Consider the following 9,476-nt stretch of genomic DNA (forward strand, 5'->3'; position numbering starts at 1 on the left):
CATCATACTAGTAGTTTAGCAGTCTGCTGACAGTGTCCACCAGGTCCGTCATTATATAATATATACCTACAGTAGTTATATATATATTTTTTTTATATCATTAATTATCATCTCTATACTAGCAGACGCAGTACGGTAGTCCACGGCTGTAGCTACCTCTGTGTCGTCAGTCACTCGTCATCCATAAGTATACTAGTATCCATCCATCTCCATTGTTTACCTGAGGTGCCTTTTAGTTGTGCCTATTAAAATATGGAGAACAAAAATGTTGAGGTTCCAAAAATAGGGAAAGATCAAGATCCACTTCCACCTCGTGCTGAAGCTGCTGCCACTAGTCATGGCCGAGACGATGAAATTCCATCAACGTCGTCTGCCGAGGCCGATGCCCAATGTCATAGTACAGAGCATGTAAAATTCAAAACACAAAAGATCAGTAAAAAAAAGGACTCAAAAATCTAAATAAAAATCGTCGGAGGAGAAGCGTAAACTTGCCAATATGCCATTTACCACACGGAGTGGCAAGGAACGGCTGAGGCCCTGGCCTATGTTCATGGCTAGTGGTTCAGCTTCACATGAGGATGGAAGCACTCAGCCTCTCGCTAGAAAAATGAAAAGACTTAAGCTGGCAAAAGCACAGCAAAGAACTGTGCGTTCTTCAAAATCACAAATCCACAAGGAGAGTCCAATTGTGTCGGTTGCGATGCCTGACCTTCCCAACACTGGACGTGAAGAGCATGCACCTTCCACCATTTGCACACCCCCTGCAAGTGCTGGAAGGAGCACCCGCAGTCCAGTTCCTGATAGTCAGATTGAAGATGTCAGTGTTGAAGTACACCAGGATGAGGAGGATATGGGTGTTGCTGGCGCTGGGGAGGTGAGGTGGTTTGTTTAAGTCAGGCACCCGGGGAGACACCTGTTGTCCGTGGGAGGAATATGGCCATTGACATGCCTGGTGAAAATACCAAAAAAAACTGCTCTTCGGTGTGGAAGTATTTCAACAGAAATGCGAACAACAGGTGTCAAGCCGTGTGTTGCCTTTGTCAAGCTGTAATAAGTAGGGGTAAGGACGTTAACCACCTCGGAACATCCTCCCTTATACGTCACCTGCAGCGCATTCATCATAAGTCAGTGACAAGTTCAAAAACTTTGGGCGACAGCGGAAGCAGTCCACTGACCAGTAAATCCCTTCCTCTTGTAACCAAGCTCACGCAAACCACCCCACCAACTCCCTCAGTGTCAATTTCCTCCTTCCCCAGGAATGCCAATAGTCCTGCAGGCCATGTCACTGGCAATTCTGACGAGTTCTCTCCTGCCTGGGATTCCTCCGATGCATCCTTGAGTGTAACGCCTACTGCTGCTGGTGCTGCTGTTGTTGCTGCTGGGAGTCGATGGTCATCCCAGAGGGGAAGTCGTAAGACCACTTTTACTACTTCCACCAAGCAATTGACTGTCCAACAGTCCTTTGCAAGGAAGATGAAATATCACAGCAGTCATCCTGCTGCAAAGCGGATAACTGAGGCCTTGGCATCCTGGGCGGTGAGAAACGTGGTTCCGGTATCCATCATTACTTCAGAGCCAACTATAGACTTGATTGAGGTACTGTGTCCCCGGTACCAAATACCATCTAGGTTCCATTTCTCTAGGCAGGCGATACCGAAAATGTACACAGACCTCAGAAAAAGACTCACCAGTGTCCTAAAAAATGCAGTTGTACCCAATGTCCACTTAACCACGGACATGTGGACAAATGGGGCAGGGCAGACTCAGGACTATATGACTGTGACAGCCCACTGGGTAGATGTATTGACTCCCGCCGCAAGAACAGCAGCGGCGGCACCAGTAGCAGCATCTCGCAAACGCCAACTCTTTCCTAGGCAGGCTACGCTTTGTATCACCGCTTTCCAGAATACGCACACAGCTGAAAACCTCTTACGGCAACTGAGGAAGATCATCGCAGAATGGCTTACCCCAATTGGACTCTCCTGTGGATTTGTGGCATCGGACAACGCCAGCAATATTGTGCGTGCATTATATCTGGGCAAATTCCAGCACGTCCCATGTTTTGCACATACCTTGAATTTGGTGGTGCAGAATTATTTAAAAAACGACAGGGGTGTGCAAGAGATGCTGTCGGTGGCCAGAAGAATTGCGGGACACTTTCGGCGTACAGGCACCACGTACAGAAGACTGGAGCAACACCAAAAACGCCTGAACCTGCCCTGCCATCATCTGAAGCAAGAAGTGGTAACGAGGTGGAATTCAACCCTCTATATGCTTCAGAGGATGGAGGAGCAGCAAAAGGCCATTCAAGCCTATACATCTGACCACGATATAGGAGGTGGAATGCACCTGTCTCAAGCGCAGTGGAGAATGATTTCAACGTTGTGCAAGGTTCTGCAACCTTTTGAACTTGCCACACGTGAAGTCAGTTCAGACACTGCCAGCCTGAGTCAGGTCATTCCCGTCATCAGGCTTTTGCAGAAGAAGCTGGAGACATTGAAGGAGGAGCTAAGACAGAGCGATTCCGCTAGGCATGTGGGACTTGTGGATGGAGCCCTTCATTCGCTTAACCAGGATTCACGGGTGGTCAATCTGTTGAAATCAGAGCACTACATTTTGGCCACCGTGCTCGATCCTAGATTTAAAACCTACGTTGTATCTCTCTTTCCGGCAGACACAAGTCTGCAGGGGTTCAAAGACCTGCTGGTGAGAAAATTATCAAGTCAAGTGGAACTTGATCGGTCAACAGCTCCTCCTTCACATTCTCCCGCAATTGGGGGTGCGAGGAAAAGGCTCAGAATTCCGAGCCCACCCGCTGGCGGTGATGCAGGGCAGTCTGGAGCGACTGCTGATGCTGACATCTGGTCCGGACTGAAGGACCTGCCAACGATTACGGACATGACGTCTACTGTCACTGCATATGATTCTCTCACCATTGAAAGAATGGTGGAGGATTATATGAGTGACCGCATCCAAGTAGGCACGTCAGACAGTCCGTACGTATACTGGCAGGAAAAAGAGGCAATTTGGAGGCCCTTGCACAAACTGGCTTTATTCTACCTAAGTTGCCCTCCCACAAGTAGTACTCCGAAAGAGTGTTTAGTGCCGCCGCTCACCTTGTCAGCAATCGGCGTACGAGGTTACTTCCAGAAAATGTGGAGAAGATGATGTTCATTAAAATGAATTATAATCAATTGCTCCGTGGAGACATTGACCAGCAGCAATTGCCTCCACAAAGTACACAGGGAGCTGAGATGGTAGATTCCAGTGGGGACGAATTGATAATCTGTGAGGAGGGGGATGTACACGGTGATGAATCGGAGGATGATGATGAGGTGGACATCTTGCCTCTGTAGAGCCAGTTTGTGCAAGGAGAGATTAATTGCTTCTTTTTTGGTGGGGGTCCAAACCAACCCGTCATTTCAGTCACAGTCGTGTGGCAGACCCTGTCACTGAAATGATGGGTTGGTTAAAGTGTGCATGTCCTGTTTATACAACATAAGGGTGGGTGGGAGTGCCCAAGGACAATTCCATCTTGCACCTCTTTTTTCTTTCATTTTTCTTTGCGTCATGTGCTGTTTGGGGAGTGTTTTTTGGAAGGGCCATCCTGCGTGACACTGCAGTGCCACTCCTAGATGGGCCAGGTGTTTGTGTCGGCCACTTGGGTCGCTGAGCTTAGTCACACAGCTACCTCATTGCGCCTCTTTTTTTCTTTGCGTCATGTGCTGTTTGGGGAGTGTTTTTTGGAAGGGCCATCCTGCGTGACACTGCAGTGACACTCCTAGATGGGCCAGGTGTTTGTGTCGGCCACTTGGGTCGCTGAGCTTAGTCACACAGCTACCTCATTGCGCCTCTTTTTTTCTTTGCGTCATGTGCTGTTTGGGGAGTGTTTTTTGGAAGGGCCATCCTGCGTGACACTGCAGTGCCACTCCTAGATGGGCCAGGTGTTTGTGTCGGCCACTTGGGTCGCTGAGCTTAGTCACACAGCTACCTCATTGCGCCTCTTTTTTTCTTTGCGTCATGTGCTGTTTGGGGAGTGTTTTTGGAAGGGCCATCCTGCGTGACACTGCAGTGCCACTCCTAGATGGGCCAGGTGTTTGTGTCGGCCACTTGGGTCGCTGAGCTTAGTCACACAGCTACCTCATTGCGCCTCTTTTTTTCTTTGCGTCATGTGCTGTTTGGGGAGTGTTTTTTGGAAGGGCCATCCTGCGTGACACTGCAGTGCCACTCCTAGATGGGCCAGGTGTTTGTGTCGGCCACTTGGGTCGCTGAGCTTAGTCACACAGCTACCTCATTGCGCCTCTTTTTTTCTTTGCGTCATGTGCTGTTTGGGGAGTGTTTTTTGGAAGGGCTATCCTGCGTGACACTGCAGTGCCACTCCTAGATGGGCCAGGTGTTTGTGTCGGCCACTTGGGTCGCTGAGCTTAGTCATCCAGCGACCTCGGTGCAAATTTTAGGACTAAAAATAATATTGTGAGGTGTAAGGTGTTAAGAATAGACTGAAAATGAGTGGAAATTATGGTTATTGAGGTTAATAATACTTTGGGATCAAAATGACTCCCAAATTCTATGAACAAGGGAAAATGTCATCATCCCGCTGTCGGATTCTCGCGAGATTCGGATTCCATATAAAGAGCTGCGCGTTGCCGCCATTTTTACTCGTGCATTGAAGAGAGAGCGGAGAGGACGTGGCTATGTTCTCTCAGTGGAAATCTCAATATCAGTGCTCAGTATCAGTGGATACTTATTGCTGCTCAGTAATACTAGTAGTGTGTCTCTCCTGCTCAGTGTCAGTTCTCAGTAGTATCCTCATCAGTGCTCAGTATCACTGCTCATTGTCTTGTGCTGCATTGTTGTGCTCAGCATACTACAGTACATTACTAATAGTCCAGTGCTGCATCTTGCTGCTCAGTGTCAGTTCTAGTATCCTCATCAGTGCTCACTATCACTGCTCATTGCATTGTGGTGTTCTGTATACTACAGTAACATAGTAATATAGTAACATATAGTAACATAGTTTTTGAGGTTGAATAGAGGCAAATTGCCCATCGTGTTCAACCTGTTTTAAGTTGTGATGATTCTACATACTTGCTTAATAATGTATTATGACTAGTTAGCTACTACAACTCATGTTACCCCCGGATTAACCATGTTGATATTTTAAGTATTATAAACTTGGATAGCTTTTTCATTCAGAAATGTATCCATTCCTTTTTTAAATCCAATTACAGAGTCCGCCATTACCACCTTCCCTGGCAGGGAATTCCACATCCTGATTGCCCTAACAGTGAAGATCATAGTATCTCACCTGGCAGGTAAGTAGGAGTTGGGCCAGAGCTGTGGAGGATTGCTGCTCGGGCACCCCCTGTGAAGTGAAGGAGATCCAACTGAGGCAGCACAAGGGAACTCTCGAAAGAAGAACAAGGCTAGAGGAAGATCTGAGACAAAGAAATCTGACTTTTACCAGAGCTGACCAGAGGAAAGCACAAACACAGTCCCCCACTACCACAAATAATGCAGTCGAGTTTCCCACATTTTGGAAATCACAGGGGTCAGCATACCCAGAATGCAATGAATGAACCTCACCCTGGGAGAACAATCTTCATGACCATGGTATCGCCTATGCAAAATAAGTATGATTTGGGATAGGGCTGGGGAGGGCCGCTGCTCAGGCACATCTCTGTCAAGTATAGGAGATTCAACTGAGGCAGCACAAGGGAACTCTCATCTGGGGACAACAACTGCAGGGAGAACACATATTTTCAGATGAACATGGGAGGGCAGAAGGCTGCCTAATACTGAAGCACCCCCAAACAACAAACCAAATGCAACAACTAGTACAAGCATTCCTGGGGGAAGTTCTGCAGAAGACGGATTTGCATACGGTGATGTCATCCAAGCAGTGGGCCAAAGTTGGCTGGAACCCTCATCTGCATATGAAAAGAGAAAAGGGGCATGCAGGGCATGGCGGCCTTTTGCGGCGCTTGGATGACCCTTAGTTCGCATTAAACACCCCCACCCTCCTTCGGTGTGGGGCTCATGTTGACAATGCCCCAGCCCCTGAAGCATTCAAGCTGATTTCTTACAGCAGCTTGGCACTGTAACAGCTCCAGAGCTGCTCTGTAAGGCAAGTAAAAGGGTGTGTAGTTTGCATTGTGCATTGGAAGGCACAAAGTAAGCAGACAGGAGGAGAAGTCAGGATAGTGCACAAGGGTATAAAAGGGAGGGGCTCAAGAAAAAAGAAGTGGAAACAGACAGCAAACTAGGCTGGAGAGAGACCTGAGACAAAGAGATCTGAATTATACGAGAGCCGACCAGGGGAAACACAAATTATGCAGTCAAGTTTCCCACATTTGGGGAAATCGCAGGGGCAGCACACCCAGAGTGCAATGGGTAAGCCTTGCCCTGGAAGAAGCACCTTCATGATCATAGTATCTCACCTGGCAGGTAAGTAGGAGTTGGGCTTGAGCTGGGGAGGGTCGCTGCTCGGGCACCGCCCTGTCAACTGAAGGAGATCCAACTGAGGAAGCACAAGGGAACTCTCGAAAGAAGAACAAGGCTAGAGGAAGATCTGAAACAAAGAAATCTGACTTTTACCAGAGCTGACCAGAGGAAAACACAAACACAGTCCCCCACTACCACAAATAATGCAGTCGAGTTACCCACATTTGGGGAAATCACAGGGATCAGCATACCCAAAATGCAATGAATGAACCTCACCCTGGGAGAACAATCTTCATGACCATGGTATCTCCTATGCAAAATAAGTATGATTTGGGATAGGGCTGGGGAGGGCCGCTGCTCAGGCACATCTCTGTCAAGTAAAGGAGATTCAACTGAGGCAGCACAAGGGAACTCTCATCTTGGGACAACAACTGCAGGGAGAACACATATTTTCAGATGAACATGGGAGGGCAGAAGGCTGCCTAATACTGAAGCACCCCCAAACAACAAACCAAATGCAACAACTAGTGCAAGCATTCCGGGGGGAAGGCCTGCAGCAGATGGATTTGCATATGGTGATGTCATCCAAGCAGTGGGTCAAAGTTGGCTTCAATCCTCATCTGCATATGAAAAGAGAAAAGGGGCGTGCAGGGTATGGCGGCCTTTTGCGGCGCTTGGATGACCCCTAGTTCGCATTAAACACCTCCACCCTCCTTTGGTGTGGGGCTCATGTTGACAATGCCCCAGCCTCTGAAGCATTCAAGCTTATTTCTTACAGCAGCTTGGCACTGAAACAGCTCCAGAGCTGCTCCGTAAGGCAAGTAAAAGGGTGTGGGCCCTGCAGCACTACCTGTAGTTTGCATTGTGCATTGGAAGGCACAAAGTAAGCAGACAGGAGGAGAAGTCAGGATAGTGCACAAGGGTTAGCTGAACACACTAACCGATTGCGCCACAGAGACACTTTGCAAAAAGTATATACTGACAAAGACTAATAAGCATTCATCTAGAACGTTTCCTAGAAAAACTTTAAAAAGTCAATAATCTGGAGAGTGTTTGTAAGATGTTTCTTCCAGCAACCAATGAAGAAACACATTGGTACTTTCGCATGATGAGTGAGTGCTTCAGGATCTCTTGCACTTACATGTGCAGCAGAGTACTGCAATGGAAGCATGCTGGGTCCATAACCCAGAGGTAGGCAGATTGAAACTATCCTTTGCTATATGCATTTTTTTGTTGTTCATTAAAGTAATCCAAAACTGGGATTGATATTTTAGCTTTTATTTTTACTTAAAGTACAATAACTTTTACCATTTTAATTTGTTTTAATAGTATATTGACAGTATTGTTTTCTTTCAAAAATCCACTTAATTTTCTTTACCCTATTATTAAAATGGTAATTGACAAAAACAAACTACATTGTCACCAGAAGGGCAATACAAAATGTACAAGTGATATATTAAAATCATCTTTCCAGCTTGAATTTCAATGATGCATTGGGGCAACGATTTTGTGCGAAACATCTTCACCCTTAAATAAAGATTTTCTTAATTCCTTACCTGTGTGCTAATTAGATATCACCTTGTTTTCACATTAAACAGACTTCCACATGAGAAAGCAGCAAGGATGCAGTGGCGTTAATGTTTCCTGGTGTCAACCTGTATTATTTCAGTAGATATTGAAATGAGGATGCATCTTGCTGCCTTTCCAATGAAGCAAGTTTAATTTAGTAATAGGTGAAAAACCATCCCTACAAATATGTTAATCAGATACTTGGCTTTGTGGACACTTTTCAGAGAACAAATTAGTTAGCATAAAAATAAAGCCAGAAAATGAAGAGCTGTTTAATCACTCAATTGGATTTTTCTGCCAGCATTTTTCTTTTTCTCTGCAACCCACTGCTAAATTGTGCTTCCTAGCTGTTTTTATAAAATCACTGAATCAAATCTAACTCTGATTACATCAGAGAAGGCCAGGTACCCTACACCATAACAGGGGGTTTCGAAATTTTGACTTGTCTACTTAAATATCACCAAAATCTGATCACAAGGTCAATTACATCCCTGGGTGGGATTGAACCACCAACCTTTTGATTAATAGCTGAACACACTAACCGATTGCGCCACAGAGACACTTTGCAAAAAGTACATACTGACAAAGACTAATAAGCATTCATCTAGAACGTTTCCTAGAAAAACTTTAAAAAGTCAATAATCTGGAGAGTTTTTGTAAGATGTTTCTTCCAGCAACCAATGAAGAAACACATTGGTACTTTCGCATGATGAGTGAGTGCTTCAGGATCTCTTGCACTTACATGTGCAGCAGAGTACTGCACTGGAAGCATGCTGGGCCCATAACCCAGAGGTAGGCAGATTGAAACTATCCTTTGCTATATGCATTTTTTTTTTGTTCATTAAAGTAATCCAAAACTGGGATTGATATTTTAGCTTTTATTTTTACTTAAAGTACAATAACTTTTACCATTTTAATTTTTTTTAATAGTATATTGACAGTATTGTTTTCTTTCAAAAATCCAATTAATTTTCTTTACCCGATTATTAAAATGGTAATTGACAAAAACAAACTACATTGTCACCAGAAGGGCAATACAAAATGTACAAGTGATATATTAAAATCATCTTTCCAGCTTGAATTTCAATGATGCATTGGGGCAACGATTTTGTGAGAAACATCTTCACCCTTAAATAAAGATTTTCTTAATTCCTTACCTGTGTGCTAATTAGATATCACCTTGTTTTCACATTAAACAGACTTCCACATGAGAAAGCAGCAAGGATGCAGTGGCGTTAATGTTTCCTGGTGTCAACCTGTATTATTTCAGTAGATATTGAAATGAGGATGCATCTTGCTGCCTTTCCAATGAAGCAAGTTTAATTTAGTAATAGGTGAAAAACCATCCCTACAAATATGTTAATCAGATACTTGGCTTTGTGGACACTTTTCAGAGAACAAATTAGTTAGCATAAAAATAAAGCCAGAAAATGAAGAGCTGTTTAATCACTCAATTGGATTTT

The 9,476-nt window shown here is 45.1% G+C and overlaps 3 non-coding genes across 3 annotated transcripts; all 3 read right to left on the bottom strand.

The window, feature by feature from the left end:
* Positions 1-5,474: 5,474 nt before the first annotated feature.
* Positions 5,475-5,637, bottom strand: LOC135022803 (U1 spliceosomal RNA). The gene has a single exon (XR_010219825.1). It is a non-coding gene; the product is annotated as a U1 spliceosomal RNA (small nuclear RNA).
* A 655-nt stretch (positions 5,638-6,292) lies between these two features.
* LOC135022883 (U1 spliceosomal RNA) lies at positions 6,293-6,455 on the bottom strand. Its single transcript, XR_010219901.1, has one exon. It is a non-coding gene; the product is annotated as a U1 spliceosomal RNA (small nuclear RNA).
* Positions 6,456-6,607: 152 nt separating this feature from the next.
* On the bottom strand, positions 6,608-6,771 carry LOC135022981 (U1 spliceosomal RNA). Its single transcript, XR_010219991.1, has one exon. It is a non-coding gene; the product is annotated as a U1 spliceosomal RNA (small nuclear RNA).
* Between the last annotated feature and the right edge of the window lie 2,705 nt (positions 6,772-9,476).

This window comes from Pseudophryne corroboree, unplaced genomic scaffold, assembly GCF_028390025.1.
Source record: "Pseudophryne corroboree isolate aPseCor3 unplaced genomic scaffold, aPseCor3.hap2 scaffold_394, whole genome shotgun sequence".
NCBI classification, from domain to species: domain Eukaryota; kingdom Metazoa; phylum Chordata; class Amphibia; order Anura; family Myobatrachidae; genus Pseudophryne; species Pseudophryne corroboree.